The 24,307-nt window shown below is 44.0% G+C and overlaps 1 long non-coding RNA gene across 1 annotated transcript; it reads left to right on the forward strand.

Moving 5' to 3' along the window:
• The first annotated feature begins 1,844 nt into the window (after positions 1–1,844).
• LOC116441651 lies at positions 1,845–22,219 on the forward strand. Its single transcript, XR_004239207.1, has 2 exons — positions 1,845–7,580; positions 7,711–22,219. It is a non-coding gene; the product is annotated as an uncharacterized LOC116441651 (long non-coding RNA).
• The last annotated feature ends 2,088 nt before the right edge of the window (positions 22,220–24,307 follow it).

The raw sequence follows: 24,307 nt of genomic DNA on the forward strand, positions 1-24,307 counted from the left end.
TCTCCAAAATATAATGAGATCACCTACTAAAAAAAATAAAAAAAAGAAATGGAAAAAACCAATGAGACTTGCAAAACAGCAGTAGACACCTTTTAGGATTAGGCTGCTCAAGACCAGATAAAATTTTATTTATATTGATTTGTATCTTTTGGTAGATTGACAGACATCAGTGGAGTCTTTTCCCAGGCTACATTGATCAAATTTGCCAAACTAGGATTTTTGTTAAAAAATCCTAGTAAAAAATCCTAACTGGAGTCTTGTATGTGGGTTGGACTTGGAGTGGGTTACTTACTTCCATCTGCTTCATGTCATGAAATTTTTAAATGTATCATTTGTGAGACTTCTGCTCTTCTTTCTTGCCAGCTTTGGTTGGATTTGTCCAATGAGTTCAAAAATTTCATACCCATGGAGGAGCACAAGAGGCAAAATAGCTTTGCTTAGAAGCAGGTGACTAAGATAAATAGACACTATGATTTCTTTGTCCTCCAGTTTCAGTCACTAGGAAGCATTCAGGTCATGTTACCAATTTATTTTCAACAGGAAGACTTGGTATTTTTTTCCCCATGAAAAGAAAAGCCATTTTTGAGTCAAGACCTTTTAGAGCACATTTCAAGGAAAACACACAAAATGCTACAAACTGTTTGAGCTCATTATTAACTCCAAACTCAGTGTCACACGGTCAGCAGCTGTACACACCTAATGCAGTGGCCACAAGCCTGCCCGGCTAAGAGGCAGGTTTTATTTCTGATTTGGTTCATGTCCTATGCTGTGGAGCCAGAGCCTGCCAGTGTCAGCTGAAACCATGGGCAGCTCTGGTGTCATCAATAGTCATTTATTGGGAACTGGTTTAAAGACAAAATCTGCCCAAGAAAGCAAAAGTAACACAAAAAAGGGCAAAAAGTAAAGATGAGCAGAATGTGATTTATTTTTTTTCTTGGCACACCAGCTATACTGAGATTTCTGTGTCATTAACTTTAAATATAGAGGGGTTTATAGGCTTGCCTTCATGTTTTCATTCCAGCACCTATGAAAACCACATGTGCAAAGGAAAATATAATAAATTTGGAGTTGAGGTTTCTTTCACTGAGTACCAGAACGATGCATTAGTCACAATTCCAGATGAATCTGTTAGGGATGATTTCATAACTTTTTTGTTTGTTTTCAGCTGTTCTGCTGATGTTTCACTGAAGTTTGCCCCTGACTTTTCTGCAATGTGTTCCTTGCCTACAGAGCTTTCAGTTCAGAGTTCTCTGGGCTGACCTTGCTGCTGTCCTTGCCTTGTGTCTCCCTCAGAGGATCCCGTTGCTCCAACAATGCCACTAAGCAGAGCTATGGGCTCTTGCACTGGGGTAACTCTGGGAACTTTGTCTAAGCAAAGCCCTCAAAATTCAACCTATGCAGAGCATCAGTCCATTCAAAATGAAGCTGTTTCCTTTAGAGAAATAATGACTGATAATCATAAAGTGAACCAAACGAGCGTATTCTGGCAGGTTGTCTGATTTGTGAAGGATAAAGATACTTCAGATCATGCCACAGGACTGTGCCTATAGCGCCAAGTCCCATGTTGAAAATAAAAGCAAATACCTTTTGAGTAGTCTCAAAACCTCCACCAATGTTCTTAAATAAAGACTTGGATTTGTCTTTCAATTACAAGTATCACAGAATGGTTTGGGTGGAATGGACCTCAAAGCTCACCTCATTCTGTCCCCTGCCATGGGCAGGGACACCTCCCACTATCCCAGGTTGCTCCAAGCCCCGTCCAACCTGGCCTTGGACACTTCCAGGGATGGGGCAACTACAGCTGCTCTGGGCAACCTCTGCCAGGGCCTCCCCACCCTCACAGGGAAGAATTTCTTCCTAATATTGAATCTAAACCCACCTTCTGTCAGTTTAAAGCCATTCCCCTTGGCCTATCATTACATGCTCTAATAAAAAGTCGCTCTCCAGCTCTGAGAAAATACCTTGCTTCCTTTTGTTTTTAAAATAATGTTCTTGCAATCAAAAGGAGCCCTTGCATTTTAGTTTGACTTGAAGTTTTTTGAAAATTTTTGCTATTATTATTATGACATTCATAACTGTCAGTGAGCTGAAAAATAAGTTTCCAAACAGCTTTGAATCACTTACTGTTATTCCTCAAGTCTGGCTCTTACAGATGTTTCAGGATTTTCTGCTGGGAGTCTCTGATCATCAGAACAAAACAGTCAATTACTCTAATTTAGCTTTTAAACTGAACTAAAGTTCTCCATAATGTCCTTGTTCGGGGCTTTTCAAAACCCAGCCTCTTAGAAGAGAAGGGGAAAGATACTTGTAATAAGAGGTGGCTGCAACAGAGCAGGCCAATTTCCTGCCATTTAACATCACAATGGTGGAGTCATTGCTAATAACAAATTCAATTTGTAAATCCAAAACAACAAAACAACCTCGTTTGCCGTCTAAAAAGTAATGGCTGTGTCCTAGAAGAAAAGATCAAGTTTGTTCCAACGAGACAGGGAAGGGAGCTGTTCTTGTGACTGCTGTCCTTTTTGCCCCCTCTGCTTGCTTATGCAACCCACAAGATCTGTAAATGTTCTTACTTAACACAGCAGCTCCCCGGGGCCAGTCTCTCCCTTCAGCTGTTCTCTTGAAAACCTGCTTAAAGCCAAAACTGAACCAACATCCAAACGAGGACAGAAGCTGACCCAGATGTGTTCAAGCAAAAAGACTCGGGGGCTCAGCAGGAATTCAAGCAAAAATGGGAATGAGTAAAGGAAGGCTCCCACATTGCCATGGGCTTCACTGCCCAAACCTGGAGGAGTTTTGCCCTGTGTGAACTGCCAGTGCCACAGGCTTCATCCAGCTCCAGCAGGAATCTCCTCTCTGGATGTTATTGATGGTGCCCACCACAGAATTCCCCCCAGGCAAGGCACGTGGATGGCTCTGGAATGCTGGCAGTGGTCTAAGGGCTTGGTGTCCATTACAGCCACAGCTATTGACTGCAGAGGTTCTGGACTCAAAACATCACCACAAACATTCTCAAGGCGAGTATCAAAAACCTGAATCGTTTTACACATCTTTCAGCAGAAGTCTTTGAGCCCTGCAAACCTAATTACAGGAATGAATGATGAGACATATGATAGGGTAATTACTCATAATTAGATTTTGACACCGTCTTTGTGAGACGGGCATTTGAGTTGTGGGGAGAGATGTTCTCATCTCAGAATTCACCAAAATGGTAGTTACTGTGTTGAAAAGTCAAATACAGCAGTGTAGTGCTAAAAGAGACGAATCCACACAAGCAAGAGACATGGAACCCCGGAGCCACCTGAGCTCTTTCCATGCCTGGGAAGCCTCTTTTGGCTCCGGGGGGTGTGTGCCCAGTGCAGCAGCAGGGCTGTCTTGCAGTCTCCTCCTCCCACCCCCTCTGCTAAATACCCTATCGGTGTTTCAGGCTCACATTCCCATTTCCTGCTATATGCCCTCCTCACCACAGCTTTTGTGGCAGTCTGTGTCCTGCCCCACCTTAAACCCAGCATTTCCCACCTGCAGTGAAGCAACCCAAGCAGTCAATAACGAGGAGAGAATGAGGGAATGAGCTCCCCAGTTACTCCAGATGCATGCCTGCCCCACAGACTGTGAGCTGCCTGCAAGGAGGGCCATCCCCATCTCCTCATAAACACCAGAAACAACACCACTGGCACATCACAAAAATAGCAGGTACTTTTATCTCAGACCTGGACGGGACAAACAAAGTTGGAAAAAAAACCCTCTTGGCAGATTTTAGTCAAAGTGAGAAGTAAGAGACAAAAGTTCAAGTTTTCGTTCATCCTTGCCTGATGGCAAAGAGGAATTTACCCCATTTTCCTTCACTAAATAGAACCATAACATGATGGAAACTAAAAATAGCATTGACCTGGTCCTTGCTCTTTATGACTGCATTCTCATTTCCAGTTTCCTTCCTTTCTGCCTTTTGCCTGACTAAATTGCACACAGCAGTTGGTTTAATGTTTTCCCTTCTCCATAAGCATCCCTCCCGAGGGGGCACAGCCTCCTCATCACTTGCTTTTTTAGCTTTGAATAGCTGAGAGCCACATTAGGATCCCCTTACTGGAGCAGGACCAGGGCCTTTCTCTGCCTTTCTTTCCTCAGCCTTCAGTAATCCTCCTATTTCAAACTTCCTTTTCAAGTGGCTGAATTTCCCTTTAGCCCATTAACACTCTCTGAGGAATATTAGCACTAAGGAATCAGCCACATTCACTCTTTCTTTGGTCCTGTCTCCCTCCCTCATTCCTGAGTCTGGAATACAGATCATTAGTCTTTAACTTCCGAGTATCCCAATGGTGTCCACCAGCCCCCTTCCACTTCCTGCACTGACAGGTACATCATAAAACAGGACTTGTGGCATGGGTTTTATTCCAGTGAAAGTACTTTGAGCAGGCCAGCAGCATCAAATGATAAGCCACACTCAAGGCAGCTCTAATTGAAAGGCTCCTTCAAGTTGGAGAAGACCTGCAGGCAAAGCTCACATCCAAAGCTGGGATTCCCCCAGATCCAGAAGCAATACAGGATGTACATCTGAGATCCACTAAAGTCAGTAAGGTGCAGTTACTTAGTCCTTCATTTAATGAGTATCTCTCTCTCTCTCTGTGTCTATGTATTTGTTACCTAGTAACTCTCCAGTGCGAGGCACCAAACACAGAGAAATGGGAAAGAGAAAAGCAGGTCACTTTGGCACTTGGCATGTGGCAGAGCAAGGAAAACTGAGATATTTGGAAACCTAGGCCTTCACCAAGGCAGCCCTCAAGGCCTCCTCTGGTTCCACACTGGACATGGCCCTTTTCCTGAACCATCCTCAGGCCTCTACCATGCAGCAGGTCCAAATACTCTGCTTGCAGGAAGCATCTGGAAAATAAAGAATGACCTTTTATGCACTTAAACCCTGAAATAAACGAGCCAGTGATCTTGCCATGTCCTGCACTGAACTAGGACACATTTTATCTCCTGTGATTAAATTAGTGCTTGGCCTGCAAGAAAGTTGTAGCATATGATTTCCCTGGATTACTTCTGTAAAAAGCACTTTCCCTATTTTCTCTCTGATTCCTTGTTTGCAGCCAGACTCCCATTTTGGGAGAGGACCATTTACCTCAACACATTTTTCTTTGCAGATTACACCACCTCCAAGAGTTTTTCATTCCTTGCAGCCCTTACTTGTACTTCTGTTTTCTAATGCATTTTGCTGCTGCTGCCCCAACATATGAGGAGCCAAATATCTAAGGTAAGTAGCAGAAGGGAGAGATTCAGGGATGTACACTTACTCAGATTCCTTCATTTCACAGTAGGTCCAGGAGAAATGCACATACATTTTTCAAGAGATCAATCAATAATCCTATTTTGTTTGCTTGCATCCTCAGTGCAACATTTCCATCTTATTCCTATAGCATACAAAAGGCTCAATTCTTATTTACATGCCACGGAGCAACAGGTGAATGTTTATGCACAGGCTTCAAGGAGGTTTAAAATAAGACAAAACAAACCCTTCTCTGACAGCAAACATGGAAATAATAAATTGCCTTAACACAAGCAGTGGTCATGCCCAGTGAAAAATAATGAGCACCCTGTCTGGTTTTGAGGGATTCCCTAGGGATGCTGTGTAACCAGCAAACATCTTCTCGAGTAACCAAGAAAAATCAAACTGCAGCCCTGTCAGCCTTTCTTGCAAAAGTCCCTTCCCCGGCCTGCTTTGGATGCACAAACTACCATAGCTGCTCCTGTATGGAGTACAAAGGATGATAATCTCAGTAGAGTCAGCCTAAGCTGCACCTACACTGCTGCAAATGCAACCTGTCAGCCTAGGAGTTGGACTTCCATGATCCTTGTGGGTCCTTCTGATTCTGTGTCCCCCACTCAAACATGCAGCTGACAATCTGGCCCTTGGCAATAATGGAATTGCACAGAAGTCTCCCTGCTATGTCCCAGAGTTAGGCAGGAAAAACACTGAGTTAAGTGGAGAACTAGAAAAATCAGTATCATTATTGAGTATGGTCTTGGAAATACTGAAATTTTCCATCTTCGTCACCATGAAAAAAGTGCACCTGATTCAGACTTAATAAATTAGTAGAGGACTTCCAAAGGATCTGAGACAAGTGGCTGCAACTCCTCATTTCTGTCCCAAAACTTAGTGCAATGTCTTCCTGACTGCTGGCAAAGCCTGGCCTGGCACAGAATGCCAGCAGCTGCTTTTTGCTGCAGAATTGGCACTTCAAAGGTGTAAAGCTCTATTTCTGCACTAACCTGATTTGGGGCTGGCATGGATTATGTAAGGTTTGCAGAGAGGTATTCATCAGCACAGGCTGACAACATTTGATTTTGCACAACTCCACAGTAGAAACTAATGAGACATTTAAGAAAGAAGATGAAAAGGAGGAGAGAGGGGAAGATTAAACAAGTGCATTGTTTCTTAAAAAAAAACAGACACCAAAACAACAACAAACAACTAGAAAGTCATTTTTCTGAAACCTTTGTCTTTTCTGTTCCTGAGATGTGTTGGTGTCTCCCCTGAGTGTTTTTACCCTTCTCACTAACTGTGCATGATCAATTCCTGTAACTGCAAAGAGCAAAAACCTGAAGTACCTTAAATCTGATTTCTCTTTTTGGTCCATTTTCCCAGCATATCTTTGCAGGCTGTATCATTTACCATTAAACAATTTTACATTCAACACTTCAGGAGACATTTTCTTCAGTACCAGTTTTGTTTGTCACCCTGAGATGCAGCTGCTGACTTTGGAGCAGAGAGGATTTTAACAGCAGCCAGCAGAAATGTCACTGGATGTAAGTAACTCTTCCATAATAAATAAAGTCTCTTTAATTGGCACAGCTCTGCTAGAACCGGAGAGGTAGCAGCTAAGGGCTGTCCTCTCCGTGTAATACAGGAACAGGGCGACACGTGGCTGCCTGTGGGAAGGGAAGGGAAGAGAGGCTCTAAAGAAAATGTTGTGGTGTTAATCTGTTACTCCATTGCCCTGTGACAGAGATGGGGTGTAAGGGGCTGAAGTTATTTTTGCTACGTGTTCTTACGACATTTTTTATCAGGGAAGAGGAGGGTGCCATGAAGTTTTTCAGGTTCATTTCTTGTGAGTAAAAGCACAAGTTCGTGATGTCAAATAATACTTCAACACCTTCTGTAAACTCATCTCCCATATTGTTGGGTAAACTTGTTTTCCATTCAATAACCTTCTCTCAGGCTGACTTTGAGATGCAAAATACTGCACAGTTTTGGGTCCCAGAGGATCGAAACAGGAACGGTATCACAGAAAACAGAGTGGGAAAAGATCCTCCCAGGTCAGTTACTCCTTTCTCTTCCTCAAGGCAGAATCAGCTCTGCTGAATCACTCCTGACTTTGTCTGAAGTGACCTGAAGAACCCAACAACAGCCCTTCAATGCGCAATGTCAGAGCCTGCTCTGCCCTACCCCTCCCAAGAGCTGTCCCACCCTCCCTGTGCAGCCCAGGGGCAGCTGAGCCGCATGGCAGGGAGCCCTCACTGCAGGAATTTTCAGGTGTTTGACTCTTCCAAGCAGGGCAACCACAAGATTCCTCTAAATGCAGGTTAGAAATGACGCTGGACATTTAGAACTTGCAATTTGCATTCTGTAGTTTTCTTCCCATATACTCAGAATGATTTTATCATAAAAAAGAAATGCTTAATGCTTGTGTTACCCTTCTTTTGATATTCCAGGAGTCTCATTTGTTTGGGTCCCACAGACAGTGAATGAAAGCACCACGGAACAAACTTAATGAAAGCGTAATGAATTTAAAGCAGCCTCCATCCTACAAACACAACATAAGCCACAGGGTTCATTGCAAGCACCACCAGCCACATTCATACGACAAATTTGCTTGATGCAACACTTCCATGTTACAATGCAATGTGTTTGAAGAGCTGAAGGCAGGGCTGACACGCTGCAGTTGGAGAGGGAGAAGAGCCCCTTTTTCCCTTTGTTCTTTTCCTATCACAGTTACTAACTGGAATTGGAGAAAACTGAAAAACTCATCTATCCACCACACCAGGGCAACCTGTGCCAGCACACACTGGCTCCTCCCAAGGGCTGCACACAGGGAAGGTTTCCAGAGATCCTTAAATCCCAAGACATGCAGTGATAGTAAAAACAAACAGAGAGAAGGGTTCAAGGAGAGTCATATTATTCCATTGCGGTGTTACAGCAGTAATAACTGTATGTCTGCAAGACTGCTAAAGTAACAGCAATGCTTTCTCTTGAAAAAGAGTAGTGTTGAAATTTCATTTAAAATCACCCAAAACACACTCAGAGGTGGTAAGAAGGCTAAAAAGTTATAGCAGTAAGGAAAAAAACTGAGGAAAAATGGAAAAATCAGCTAACTGTTGATAAATCAGTCATGGTATACCCACAGGCTGAGGGGAAATCCTGGGTACTTTTGAGAGAAATTAACGTTTGGACATTCGTGGACCATCCCAGTGCTTTCCATTGCCCCCTTTCAAAGTGATTTTGAAGTGGTGCCTGCCACAGGACAGGGTCAGACACGTTCCTGTTCTCCACAGGAGGCAAGAGCCAGCACCAAACAGATTTGTTCTCCCAAGCGCTTATGCACTGAGCTCTTCGGTCACTTGGACACCCATGAATATGTTATCCCACTCTGCTGCAACAAGATCCGCTAAATTATCCTGCCTGTCCCTGGACTGGGAGAGTTTGGAGAGAGGCCAGCCACCAGCTGAGAGCTCTCCTTGCCAAGTCTGTCAAGCAAATTGATTTTTCTCCAAGACCTTTGGGCCCCTCTGAGCAAAAAGAAACCATATTTCATCTCATTTTTGCTCAAAGGGCTTGGAGCAAAAATCTCCAGTGTAGATTAGAGGACGCAAAGTGCCACCCCTGGTCACCTACAAAACTTTTGGATGTGGCACAAGACAGCAATGCTATACCAGTGGCAGCTGATGAAGGATCAGCTGTGAAGGGTCTCTCTCATTTCTCAATATAAATGTATTGGTCTGTCTGCTTGTTCACTGCAGATATTTTGAAGGTTCTGTGCTTAGGGGGTTTTATATCCCTTTCCATCATGCAGCTGTTCCTCAGTTCATAAACAGTTCTAGAAATCCATGAAAATTAGTAGGCTTGTAAAAAAGTAAACTGAGGATATTTGTTGCACCAGGGTAAGCTATAACACATCACTCTGGTGCATCATTGCCTCAAGTGAAAATAACTAGGGAAGATTTATTGTGTGCCCTCAACAACAGTAGAGGAAATAAAGTCTGAAGTCAAAGGTTTTCCACTCAAAATATCCCTATTTCTGCCTTTGTCTGGGCAGCTCCTGTGACTTCTCCTGAGTTCTGCAGGAAGGGGAGCATAACAGAGACAGCACTTTTCGTAACACTAGAGATGGCGCATTTCTGGTTTAGGGACATATTCCACACCAGCACTCTCATACAGGCTGTGGGAGCTAATTATGTAATTCCTTTCATGCCATGGCCATCAACCATTCCTTGCCCTGGCCAGGGAGCAACTCCATTCCCAGCTGCAGCAAAATCCTCACCCCAGCACAACCTTTGCTCAGCAGCACCAAATGGGTAAGGAAGGATGATGAAGGAGCCTTGTAGCAATCCCCAACTTTTCCCATTTCCAAAGGGGCTGTGTGCCTTGTGCTGGCACTGCTCAAACACTGAAATAACAATTTTGTCCTCGTATGTCACACACAGCTCTTCTTAGTGATTCACTGCTGTGACAAAAATCTTCCCACAGTCTTAATGTGTTTTCAATGGAAGTCAATGCTAAACACGTAATGGTTTAGCAGAAATGCATCTGCAGTGTCAGAAAGGAAGAGAATCAACAATGCAAAGCTTTGGTCAAACTCTAAATTATCTTGTTTCAAACCTAACCAGTTTTAGTTTGATTACAATTACTGTTGCCAATTTCATTAGGAGAAGCCCTCTGTCTTCCCTGTCTTTCATCTAGATTTCCAGAAATTTAATAAATAAGTATACATTCCAGTGAACAGCAGCATTTCCATGAAGCTTTCTTCACTGTACGCTGATCCCTGCCTGAGAATTTCACTCTACCTCTGCCAGAAAGGAAAATAAACTGTGATATCATTTACTTTGAACGCTGACAAGCTTTGCATCCAAGATTTTGGTTTAGTCTACACCAAGAAAACCAGCCGTGAAATCTAGGTTTGCATCTGGACTTAAATGTAAATCATGTACAGGGAGAAAGGAGGGGAAGGTCATTTCATCTCGGCATTTTATCTTTGATTTCCTACGCCCTCAGCTGGAACAGCAATGTGCGAGGTGGGATCAAAACCTTGTTTGGAAGCACTCAGATAAGAACAACCCATCGCTGTTTATGTTAAAGGCTTAAAACATGATAAAGTGTATTCTACCTTAACTCTCTACTGCTTAATATAAGTCAGTCCCTTACTGACTGCAAATCCAGTCCCTCAGATTTTGCCTTGCCAAGGACAGTTCGGAGCACTCAAAGTCAAACAGAGTAATGAACCTCAGTGATGTGGTTGCTCCTGAACTCCAGCAAGTTGCTCAAAAGTGGCATTAGACATGGCCAGGGAGGATTAGGGACCCTTGCACAAGTGCTGGCCATGCTTTGTTCATGTGAAATTTAGTGCATCAGCTCTCCAGGATGCTCCCACTAAATCCAGTCTCATACAGACACAAGATTTTCAGCTTTTCTGTATATAACCCAAGCTGATTCCTCATCCCATCAAATTTACATGTTTGCCCATGGCAGGTACTGAGGAGAGGAGTAATTAGGAACAGTAAGGAATGAAGATCTTTCTCTCAACCACAGAAGGGAAAGATTTAAATGTTCAGTTGTTACAAGGTGGTTCCCAGTGGTAACAGAGTTGGATACTATTGATACAGCATATTTCCAGTATTTCTCCTAGGAAAAAAGGCTGCTATAAAAACAGCAAACTGCCATGGATTTTGCCTATCAGAGCAAGAGGCACTGCAAAGGTAGTGCATTCAAGAGAGAAGAGAAGCTAAAAAACACAAGCACCACTTCCCCAAACCCACCACACTGCCTGGGTTACAATCCAGGCACAAAATGCACCTGGATTTTATGTAGTGCCCCAAAGCACTGAGCAGCTCAGATGCACTCCCAGACTGTGTGGAGGGACTTGACTGTGTCCACTCACAAACTGGAAAATTACCCAAATCACCTCTAACCTTACTTTTCTATTGCATTAGTTGCCCCTACGTGAGCACACGCATTCATTTAAGTACGAGGCTCATGACATTGGTTTACTTTGAAAAAGAAAAGCTCTGTAACAAATCTTAAAAAAACAACCAACTGAACTGTGAGAAAAAGTTGGCAGGGATATGGAAGGCTTGGCAGAGTCCATTTGCACTCCTCACAGCTGGAGACAGGAGTGCTGCTAACCCCAGCTCCACTGGGAGCACAGGTCAGAGCTCTGCAGAGATTTCTTTGAGACATCCTCTCTTCGCTTGCAAAGGGAGAACGTTTCTGCTGAGAAATAGGAGTGGTATAATCCAGCAGGTCAGGGAAAAGCAGCATCCCTTTCCCACTGCCCTTCACAGACACAGATCCCAGCAGAAAGCTGGGTTTTATTTTCGAAGATCACTTCCTTGGCAAAAAATTATGCAAGTAGAGAATAACACCCATGTACAACACCCCCCCCTTACATACACTGCCCTGGTACCTGCTGCTTGCAGTGCCCAAATCCTGGAAGCTTGCTGATGACAGCAAGAGCCATGACAGAGCAAATGGTGAGAGAACAGGAGCAGGGGATGATCCAAAGCCATAGAAATTTGTGGGAAAATCCCTGCTTCCTTTGGTGCACGTTGAGTACTCCAAAGTGGGGTGTGTAGGGATCCCCTTGGGGTAATCCAACCAGTCCCTCCATGGCACCTTCACTTTAAACATGCAATTGCTGATAGCCAAAAGTGTGTCTGACAGTTTAACAATCCATAATAACAGGAAGGACGGAGGCAAACAGGCCAGATGCCCGCATTCCAATAAACAAGCACAGTTGCTGTTAGTGCAAATGTTATTTAACCATTTGGTGCAATAACACACAAACTTCCTTTGCTCCCATTGTAAGCAGCACCCTACAGCACACAAAGAAGGAGGTAAAACTAGAAGTCACCATTAATTTAACACTATTCAACAGGGAATCCATGTTTGTTTGATGCAGTTTATGGTTCATTATTAAATGTGAATATAAATAAATGTTCTTTATGTTCTGTTGGATAACAGCCTCTCTACAGATAATCTTCCTAGAACAGGGTGCAGTTTCCCACACCTGAGACCTCACTAGGGAATTCCATGGCTGTCCTAGCTGATGGCTCTGTGTTTGCTGGCAGGAGCCAACCAAACCCAACCCACTCCCACCAGCCAGCGCTACATCCCCGACAAAAGCTCATTACTCATTATTCAAGGGACAATGCAGAGAGGGGCTGTGCCAGAAGGGCAGGGCACAGGTACAGTGCAGGCTGGGGGAAATCAAGGCAATTCCTGTGCCTCACAAGTAATGAAACAATTCATACTAAAATTCTCTTGCAAAAATAGGAGGAGAAAGAAAATTGCTGACAGAAGTATGGAGACCAGGTACTGCAGATTTCAGGTTTGGGGGGCGGGGGGGGGGGGGGGCAGAAATCACTGTACTGTGTTTTTCTTTTTTCCCCTCTCAAATGTCATGACCTTTTTTCCCCAAAGTATTCTCCAACAGTTTTTTGTTTCCAAAAAAAGACAAAGAGATTTCCACAGACAGTTCTCTAGGAAGCTCAATCGCTGTCTCACCAGCAGAACTGATTGTATATATAATTACTAAGTTTTCCTTTCTCTAGTGACCGCAAGCTAACTTTCTTAAAAAGCTCTTGCCCTACTAATTTCTGTCCTGCAGGAAAGGCTTTGCCAAAGCCCAGTCAATTATGAGGTACAAATCCATGAGCAATCAGGCTCTGTTACTTCCTGGCTCAGGTCATTCAGCTGCCTTTGCAAAGCTGATCCCAGTGCTGTCAGGATAAAGAGAAAAGTCCCTTGATGTGATGGGGTGACCCTGCTTGGAGGCCAGGTCCCCATGGGCTGCTCTATCGCTCCCCGCAGCACGACAGGGTAGGGAGAAAATCAGATGGGAAGAATCTAATGGATAAAGAGAAAGGCAGTTTACAGAACCAAAGGAAAACAAAATATTCGTTCTCTACTTTCCATCAGCAGGCAATGTCCAGCCACTTCCCAGGCTGTAGGACTTCAGGGTGCATAGGGATCACTCCAGAGGACAAACAACACCATTATGAATGCCTCCTGTCCTCCTCCCTCATAACTTTTGCTGCTGATGTCAAATGGAATGGGATATCCCTTTGGTCAGCTTGGGTCAGCTGTCCTGGCTGTGTCCCAAGTTCTCACCCACCCACCTCCAGGCTGCTGGTGAGGGGGAACGCTGGGGAGACAGCCCTGATGCTGTGCCAGCACTGCTCAGAGCACTGGGGTCTTACCAACAAATTTTCGCTACCAAGACAAAGCTCAGCACTGTGGGGAAAATTAACTCCATCTCAGGCAGACCCAAAACAGCCAGAAATGCAATAAGTTTTTAAGAGGCGTACATTTGACTCAAAATTATTTGTTTTCTTAATGCATTTAATTTTACACATCCACGTGTGTCTAGTGCGTGCAACCTTTCACTTTGAACAGTAAGAAAATAAAGTATAATATCCCAAGCTTTATGAATGGGCTTAAAAAAAAGTCAACTGTCAAAACTCTGCTCTTAGAGAAAAGTTTATTTTCATAGTCTGTCACCATAATCAGATCAGTGTCTTCATCTCACTGTGCTACATTTCTGCCTGACAGCAACAGCAGTCACAATAGCAACCAGTGAGAGACATCAAAGACAGCTCTCGGTGCAGCACAGAGTCCATCCCCAGCACTGGGCTCTGCCAACTGCTCCAGCTTCCAACAAACATCCCCCCAGGAACTCCCTGTGGAGGACACACAGGGCTACTGAGGCACAGACATGCATTTTAGAAACCTGAGCTTCACCCCAAAGTCCAAATTCCCTGGCTCTTGTGGGTTTAGATCACTGATGTTAACACACTTAATGGTCTGGAAAGCTGTGGGAAGCCTGCACAGCCTGGTGCAATCGACTGACTCTCCCTCAGGTGGGATGTGCCCTGTCACTGACCTTCCCCTTGGAATCTCCTGGCTTCCAGTGGTTGACAATGTGCCAGTTGTTGCCAGGCCTAAAGCACCACAATGCGAGGAAATCAGCACCAACAAAGCCAACGTTCTGCTCAGTGCTCCCATCCACGGCACCTCAGTGAGGGCTGCAGGGAAGGCAATCCCAGGGAAAGGGCACTGACACCAGCTCAGGCACGAGTGTGTGAAACAGGCCCCAAAGTGATGGCTGCAGGCACATTTCAGAGGGTTTCTACAACCTCAGAGCTCTCAGAGAATGACAAAATCCAGACCGAGGTTAAAAAAAAAAAAAGTGCTTGCCCTAAAGTGGTTGAGCTCCAACAAAGACACCAGAAATAAACACATCAAGATTAGTCCCTCAGAAGTTGTGAGCTGCAGCTCCTCTTTCCTGCCAAAAGCTTCATCAAGGCAATTGACTTTCCAGGAGCAACATAAAATCCTTTTGCTGAAAAGGGCCACACCAAAGCATTTTTTTAAATCTCTCCCCAGGTCAGCTTTAAGAGACAGGCTCAAGTATGGCAGTCAAGACATGGGCAAAGCTCCACCAGACTCCCAGTAGGGGCAGATCTGCCAGTAAGGCCTTTAGTCAAAGGCTCGAGTGTTCATCAGCTGCACCAGTGCAAAACAGGCAAGTTTTGGTCAGATGCCATTCAATAAACAGCAAATATCCTTGGAAAGGGGGAAGAGAAGAGGCCACCTCTTTGTTCAAAATTTAGTTTTACTTATGGGCACCGTTTGAAAGAGCCATTTCTGTGCCCTTCCCTCATACATGGATTATCTGCTGCCTTCCGGGACAGCCAGGGCACCCAGCATCAGCTTATACACCCTGGGGCAGCTGCAGCACGAGTCAAGAGCTCCTGTACATTTATTTTCTTGTTCCTATGAGGACCTTCCAAGAGGACAAAACCCCACCTATCCTCTTGGTTTTCTTAGAAACCCTCCCACCACTGCAGTAGCCACTGGCATGCAGCCATTCCCACAGCATTCCTTCTAGAGGTGAAATCCCTATGGACAAGCCTGGAGCCAAGATGGAGTCCAGCCCAGAGAAAGAGAGACTCCTCCTGTCCAGGGTTGCCCTTCCTGCCAACTGTGGGAGCCTGTGTATTGCAGCAAGGTCTGTCCTTATTTTTCTAAGTGCAGTAGAAGAATCAGGACTACTGTTCACACTTTATCACTTCTCTTTAGCTCTCTAAGATACCTTCTAGAGGAAGGAGTATCTTCTTTGACCAAAGGCTGTTCTTTACCAGAGCATTCCTCTGATTCATCATTTTCATCCCTTGTGTGTTTACAAAACTCATGTCACCCTTTAAACAATCCTTTTGCCACCAGATCCTGAGAGTCTCAATTAATATTCTGCTCAGTCCCTTACACAACTATTTTTTTTAAAGTGTAGACCTCCAGAAAAGATTTTAGCTTAATGCCAGAATGGCTTGAACTTTTCTTCAGCCAGGACCTGCTGATTTCCAGTGGCAGCTGGGGGTGAGATCAGCTATCCCTGCTCTGAAATGAAGCTCACAGAGGTGCAACTCTCACTTAATCCAGCCTCCTTTTCATCATAGGTATTAAGGATTCATCTTCAAGCACTTATGCTCTTCTATTTAATCTTCCCTTATCTCCCAAGTGGCCATCGAGCAGCCTCTTGGAATTAAGAGGGCTCAGTGCTAATAAGCTCGGGGACAGCTCCGGAGCACTCTGGTTTGGAAAGGCCATGGAAGATGCTCTTCAGCTTCTCCCAAAGCACCTACTGGAATCACTTCCCTTTGCAGTGCAATATCCACAGATCCCCTGCTCCACACCCAGCTCATTGGATGAAGGCAGAGGACGAAAACTGTCGGAGGGTGCAAGTCAGGGAATGCTGGTCTCACGTTGGCTGCTGCCCTCCGTGGGAGCCAGGGCTCACAGAGTGAAGGGGCTGAGTGCTCACCCAAATGCTGCTGCCTTCAATGAAACAGGTGCTGGAGACATTGACTGATGCTTTTACCCTTCTCTTGTGGCGGGGGAATCTGGGGTGGTTGGGGGTTTTACCTCCATGTCTTTGCTGGGCTGCAAGGCTGCAATGTTCCTCTGCACTCACACGGGGCTCAGGAGGAGATTTCCTGCACACGAATCCTAGTCAAACCAGGAAATCTCTTGTGCTGGTTCTGTGCCTCTGTTATTACAAGCTGCCTGTCTGGCAGCTTGAGCAGGAGATCCTTCTGGTATTACTAAAGCAATAAAGAGCTGGAAAGGAAAGCCAAGAAAGGACAATATGGATCTTTGCAAGGGGAGAGAGCAGGAAGGCTCAAGAGAGTATCAGAAGAGCCAGAGAAGGACGTTTTGGCTATATCCTCACTGTGCAGTTATCCCAGGCTGTAAGCCAGGTTTTATCCCAGTCCTCCCAACCATCTGGACTCTCTTTACTGTGGTTCTGGAAGAGTCAGGTCTGAAACTCTCCTTTTGCTCAGGAAGGGAGAACTTCTTGTGAATTAATGCAACTGAGTCAGGGAGGGTCATGGATCCTTCCCCAGGGAGACAACATCCATCCCTCCATCAATGTAACTGATCAAAACCAATTATAGATCACAAACAAGCACAATATTTACCCAAAAAACTCTCAGACCCCAGAAACAGGGAGGACATGTTAATTTAAGCAGGGTGTCAGTCTACATCTACACTCTCACACAGGCTGCCTTCAGCAGTTTGATCAGAGCGCAGCACACAAAACTGGAACGGAGCCCTACCCGCAAAAGCAGTAAAATATATTTGTTCTTGGCTCATGTTTCCACAAGAGTTGGGTTTCATGGTGACAGCCATTCTCCACTTACTGCAAAAGAAACACCCTAAAATAGATTTTAAACTCTCTACCTACAAATTAAACGTGTGGCAAATGTGTGCAGAGCTGAGATTCCCAAGCAACACGGCCTGGTAATCTTCAACGGCCCTGTTACTCCCCTGAATATAAATGATAAAGACATCATATAACATAGAAAGGAATGAAAAAAACCCTTCACAACACACAAAAAAAAGAACCCTTCCAGTGACTTACTGGCTGGCTCAAGAGATAAGAAACAGAAGATAAGTGAAGGCAAGCACCCCAAGAGCATTTCAAATACCATACCCAGTCTAAAAGAAAAAAATCTATTACTCTTCTCAGGAGAAGGAATCAGGCTCTCAATTGTCTCCAAGCATGGAATCAAAAAACAGTATCTCAAGATGGAGTTTGTACTTCTTGGGAGACAGATGGAAGAGATGTTTTGGCCTTTCTTTGTTGAACTTTTCTCAGAAAAATCACTATTTTACCAATAAATCACACTTTTTGTAGCATTTGTGCCCTGACCTGATACAGAAAAAGTATTTGTATAGAACATGTGAGAACAGAGAGTTCTTCAGAAGTGATCCCGCATCCGAATATAACCGGGTGTTAAATCTCTGCAAAGGTTGCGGGAATAACAAAAATGAAAACACCCAAGGCATTCTTCAGAGCCTTCCAAATGTGCTCCTATACGAATTCACAGTACAAAATTTCCCCATGTGTGACCAGGTGTTTTAGTTGAGTTGGAGGTGGTTGAGAGGGTGTCTGAATGCACTGCTGACCTGAGCCACCTGAGCAGTCTGACCGGGAAAGGACAGATGTAACCACCCAGCTCCTGATCTCTAGACAAGAGCAATAAATAAGTCCTGTGGCAGAAATCCACAGGCTAGGAGGGAGCAGCCTGTGAACATGCAAAAAAAAAAAATACAATTTAACCCAACTAAACCTCCAGAACCATGTTATACTCCATGTCATGTTGGTTTGCTAAGCAGCAATGGAAATAAACAATTTTTGTACAGCTTTATTGAGGCTTCTCAGCCAAATTCCAGGGAAAGGGACCCTGAATCAAATGCCAGAGAAAGCAATGGAAAAATCCCCATTACACTGAAAGGTCTTTAGATGTGGGCCATCTACCATAATGCCTTGGCAGAGGTATTCATATTTACACCAGTAAAAATACTGGCAATTTGGGAAACCTCCTTTTTTGCCTGTTAGTTACCTTTTCCCAGATACAGTCTAGAAATACTCCATATATACTGATGAAAATGTTTATACATTCAATTTGATGTACGGAAGTAGCCCACTATAAATCAGCCTCATGTCCAGTTAAGCCCATAGAGGCAGGATCACTTTATTTAGGAACAATGTGATTGTCCAATTTCCAACCCAACATTAGATCTTCCCAGCAGATGTTGTCCTTAACGTTCACCACTAGAATGCATAAAAGATCTTTTTTTTTTCCCTTTTCCCTAACGAGATTAAACGCATTTACCACTGGAACCTGTCCTACCTCTCTACTGAACAGTTACAGGAGAGAACATTTTTACTAGGCTTAATTAAAACTCATGTTACTAAGCTAAAGTGTAGTAAACTAAATATAGCCAATAGTTATTGTAAGAAAAAAATGTTATGTATTTATATATGGGCTATATGATGTATTCACTATATGTTTAAATTATTTAGCATAAACAAGAATGTATGGTTAATAAATACAAGTGTCAAATATCCATATAATACGGATATGCTTAAATGTAAATTGAACATCAGTACTTCTATATTATGCTGCTTTCCCTTATGGTAGGTAAGAAGTTACTGATTTATCAATGTGTAAAAGCTCTGAGCTTGTAAAAACTGATTTCTGAGGTCCCTGTGCTAGCACTGATCTCCCAGTACAGCCTGTGCTGAGCTCTGACTTTCTTGCAGCACTTTGAAGGCAATTAAGTCTGATGTATTTGGTTCCCCTGAAATGTAAGGCCATACAAATACTGCAGATTGTTAAAAATGCTGGTTACTACAAAAGCACAGCACGATATACCGGCTTTGACCAGGACACGCACAGAATCACCCCCTTCTCATAATCTGGCCCACTTTTCACCATGTGTACAAGAAACATACAGGCAGCTGCCGAACCCTGCCTGGGCTGCAAACATCCTGACTCTGAAATCTGGACCTCATGTGGATCCCATCTGCTCTGCAGCACACAACAAACAGGTCTGGGGTATCCAGCCAAGCTCCTGCCCAGTGCCTATCAGCTGTGGCTTGAATTACTCCTAGGAGAAACATTGGCCCTGGCTTGAAACCCCAGGGTTTGGAGTCGGTGGTGTCAGAAAGGAGCAGCCACTCCCCCAGTCTGGTTTCTCAGCTCACCCTCCTCTTCCCTCCCAGGCAGAGAACAAACTCTTCTTTAGCTACATTTGTTTGCATTTGTCCTCATGGTGATTCTAAGGTTCACTCTCTACAACATCAAGATGCAGTTTCTCCCACAGTAAAGGATAAAAAGTACAAAAACTGCATTTGCATTTTCCTGGTCAAGCACATCCCACAGGAGGCCAGGCCTGCTTTAGAGCCCAGTCCATGCAGGAAAACATGGATTACAGAATCTTTGTACCATTTTGTTGGTTTGGCATCACTACCATCAGGTTTTTAAAGCTCATTCCAACTTCTGCTCGTCACAGGGACCAGTAAAACAGGCTGAAGCAAACACAGTCCTGGGGGTCCCCTGGCTGGAGGGAATGAATACATTTCAGGTACATATCACATGCTCTGACAAAGGTGTATGGTCGTGAACAGCTAGAGTGTTTTATAGGACATAAAGGAGAAAATGTGCTGCAATAAATTGTAAAAGTTATGCCTTTTAGCATCTGGATGGCCACTTTAGAAATTTAGGACCTCGCCTTTAAAAAGTGAAACAACTGAGCTATCATTCATTTTTATTTCACTATTTCACTTGCCCATCAAAGATTTTCACTCCACATACACCACCTTTTTTTTCAAAAGCTGTCAAGAATATGAGAAATTTTGCCTTGAGGAAAAACACAACCATTTCTTTCCATCTTACAGCATTGTTATGTTTCAACCCAGACACGGCTACAGTAGTTCCATTTATGCAGATTATATTTCATGAGAATCCATTGAAGCAGGGAATGATTGTTTTACATGAGAAAGCCTAATGCTCCAGAAAGGACTCTGGAGGGTAAATATTCCAGGAAGGACTCAGAGAGCCATCCTACACTATCGGCTCACACCTTCCACAAGGCTGAAGCAGCTTCAGGGCTAAGCTTATGCAATTCCACCTTTCCAAAATGTGATTTCATGGTCATAGAGTGTCTTGTCCAACCCGTTTCTGAGCACATGGCAATTCATTTCAATGGTGGGGTTATCTTGCCATTTCTGCCCTTACACTTTTAGCTCTCCAGGCAGAGGAGCACCTGAGCCACGGACAACTTGAAGAAGCAAAGTCCCATCTCTCTTGGACCATCCCCAGCGATCTCCATTTCTTCAATAGTGCATTTTTTGTGCTGCTGGGGTGAAAGGTGTTCTTGCAACAACTTCTAAGTGCCCCCATTTCTACATAGAGCTTATACACAGACTTTTACTAATCCAAAGCAAAGCCAAAGTACAGGTTCTTCACTCTTCCTTTTTCTGGAAAAGTGGAACAATTTTGCAGCTCCTTCACCCCTGATGATGCAATGAAGGTTTCCTCTGCTTCACCCAGTTTAATCCCTGCAGAGTTTATTATGGTGTGTATCACAGGGTCCTTCCATGAGCCTGCAAACTCCTGCAAGACACTGAGTGGGACCTATTTCTCCTGACTTTGGATTAATCCAAGGTCACACACACATCTTTATAGGGGAATTAATGCTTTTTAGGACCCCAGCCCTTTGGGTCCTGTTTTGCCTTGGGTAATGGAAGCTTTCCAAGAGAATGTGGGTTTAGGCAGTATTTTATGCTTCCTCTGCCAATCAATACACCATAAAACACATGCTGAGGTCCCTCTCACAGATCCAAGGAGCCTCCCAGCATCGAAGCAGAGCTGCCGGCAGTGTTTGATCTTCCTTCGTGCCTTTGCCTGCAGAGTGGCCTCTCGTGGTGCCCTCAGCTGGAGGACAAAGCTGTGTCATTGCAGAGGGTTGCAAACGAGCCGCTGATTACAGAGCACAATTAAGAGACATCGTGCAGGTCCCTGCAGGCTGGTGCATCACAACCTTCGGTGCTCCAAAGGTCAGACAAAGTGAGCACAGTGGGAAGTTGAATCCCTGTCACCAGGAAGCTCGTTGCAAGCAGGTTCTTGTCTTCTGGGGAAGGCACATAGATACATTTAGATTTAATTGCAAGTGGCAAACCAGAATGCCAACGAGATGACAGCAAGCTGGTCCTCTGTAAGCACATGAGCTTCAGTCACCGGCTCAAGCCAGGAAAAAAAAAAAAAAAAAAAAAAAATCACCATTATGAGCTCAGGAAGGTGATAAACTTCTCTACAAGGATATAAGGATGTTCCTTAGCAGCAAGTGTGACTTGCATATATTCGTTGTCTTTGAGACGTCTGTCTCAAACACAGGCTTTACACCACGAGTCTGATGTGGCTTTCACTTACACCACATTTATAGCACTTTTCTGCTGAGTTTGACAACATTGGAGTTTGGAGAAGCAAAGCTTCACATGAGTTCTCAGATCTCTGCAATTTAGGCATGTCCTTCCATATTTTAGATTCCTATCTGAAATAGAAGCTTACGAGATTACAGCCCCCTTTGAGCAAACCCAAATGGAATACCAGCAAACCCCGTGTGAACACACAGCTCTCCCTAACACCAGCCCAAGTCCTTTCCCATTCCACCTGCACACCCCTGCTCCCAGCTGCTACCACAGGGATAAAGGCAGGCTGATACTACAGACCTCATGGGCTAAGTTTTGTCTCTGTAAATAAAACCAGTGCTATTTTTTCTTTGAACAACCTTTAGCAGCTTGATCCTGCCTCTGGGAATGGTATTTCCTTTACAGAAACATATTTGAAGGATAATTCACACAGAACCACTAAAAGCTGAGGAAAACCTCCAGAGGGAGTAGACCCCAAGCCTGCCCCAGGAGCTGAGTGCCACTCACTTTGATCTGCAAACTCTCACATTTTTGCTCCATTTCTGCAAACTTCAAAAATTCAAAGTTTCTGCAAACATCTTATGCCAGGATGCAACCTTGCTAAATTTATTGTACGTGGACTATTCAATGAGTAAACATGTAAATAAATTTCTATTTTCCCAAATGTCTTCAAGGGGTTTGATGGAGTCTCTGCTGATATTTGGGCCAACTGTTGCCAGAGGCTTACAATTGCAAAGTAACCCCCCCAAAATCAAACTAGGAGTGGTGAGTTTGCACACTCTGATCAGAGGGAGACAGACTGACACTTAAAAATATTTCTGTTCAGACTTTCCCTTCTGTCTCGGAGGAATAAAACGTTTTCCAATGAGGCTGAATTTCCTTTTGTGTGATGCCTTCAACTAGAGAGGCACCATTCTCTCAGGCGCCAGAGACAAAAGATTAAAAAAAAAAATAAATCTTTCATGTCTAATTTCAGTTTAACTTCTGTTATTGACTCCCAGTCCCTGGCTCTATAGCAGGATTTCCTTTGCCTTCTGAAGCAAGAGTAAACTCAAGTATTAAACAAAACCTTCTATTTAAAAAGAAAACAATTGAACTTTTCATGTGTAAATGTACACATTTGTTCTAGAAATTTAAACTTGATCTATAATCTCTAACACATCTATCCAAAAAATCATGCTGAATAAAACTGAGGTCTTTCCCCCTTTTTTTTGACAATACGATAAATAAATTCAAAACAAGAGACAGCTGTGCACACACAGTGCAAGAGTCACAGCAGAGGAAGAGTTAATACAGAAAAGCTGATCTTCTGTTCATTTTCTGTGCCCGAGTTCTTCTCTCATGTTTCAATATCTATATTGCACTATGATTTCACAGAGATCAGAAAGCCCTTGCAGACACTGGTCCCCGAGTCACAGGCAGGTGGGTCCTGCACAAGCAGGACATGCTGAGACACCTCCTGCCCCAACAGCACAGAGAGTGTTAACAAAGTCAACCCTCAGATCTAGCAGCGAGAAGAGAGGACACAAAACAAAAAGTGAGACAATTCAGACGGAAAAGATAAGCTGAGGACACAGCACAGCCTCGATCTATAGCTGATCTCATGCCCTCAGCACTGCTGGAAGCTCTGGCTGGAGCGCAGCAGACTTACATAGACCAGTCCCAGTTTCATTTACTTTGAAATGAAAGGCACTGCTGGCAGAGGCTCAACACACAGCCAAGAGCTCAGGAGCAAGTTAAAGCCAGCTGAGGTACCCCAGGTGACAGACAAGGCCCCTTACACACACTCAGATGTGGGTGCTGAGCTCCTTCCAGCCGTGCCAAGAGCTCTCCATGCCTTGGCAGGGATTTGGGCAGAAAAGCAGCAGATCACAGAGGGACGGATCTGCTGAAGTGGCCAGGGAGATCTGCAGCCACCATCAGTCACTGGAGCTGCGGTGCTGCTAAGTCTGTTAAAGGAAGTATGAAATCATACCCAATTACTTCATTCTGAAAGTTGCAAATATCACTGTTTGTGTGAGAATCATTACGATACACTCTTGATATAAATCTTTTTTACAATAATATTTTATGTACCGAGGATCAGAAGTATGCAGAAAGAGGTTTAAAATGCGGGAGCAGATGACTGGAGAAACTTGTCCTCTTTGTTCTTGCCAGAACGATGCTCCAAATTCCCCAGGAAATACATTGCCTTATAAAGCACAAGTACTACTTTCAAGTGAGCTTAAAATCCCACCAGGGCTCACCAGACACACAACACCAGGAGAAACTCCTGAAAGATTTCCAGCATAATTTTTCCTCACAGTGTTGGATGTAAAGCCCATTTCTGACAGCATCTGTGCAGGTGTGGAGCCCCATTCTCACACCCTCATCCACAATGTGGCAACTCTGGCTTTAACAGAGTGCTTAAATTCCTGCAGAATCCACATGACAACAGCCCAACACATTCTCCAGGGTACAAGTCTGGTGTTGTTCCATAAATCACCTTTTTGGTTTAGGTAGCAAGAATCCAGAGGCAAGGCCCCAGCACTGCACAGCCCCAAGAGCAAGGGCATTTCAGGTGCTGAATATGGGCATATGGCATTAAAAAAGGAGTAACTTCTGGCTGTATAATTATAAACTGCATCATTATGCATGTGCACAAGCAAAGGAGAGGACAAAATGAGGTCACCCAGGAAACTTTGACGCTGGCATTTCTTCACCTCCAAGTGCCTGACTTTGCAGCTTTAATAATATTCTTTTCATGAAGGGGTTTT

Source organism: Corvus moneduloides, chromosome 3 (assembly GCF_009650955.1).
Source record: "Corvus moneduloides isolate bCorMon1 chromosome 3, bCorMon1.pri, whole genome shotgun sequence".
Taxonomy (NCBI): Eukaryota; Metazoa; Chordata; class Aves; order Passeriformes; family Corvidae; genus Corvus; species Corvus moneduloides.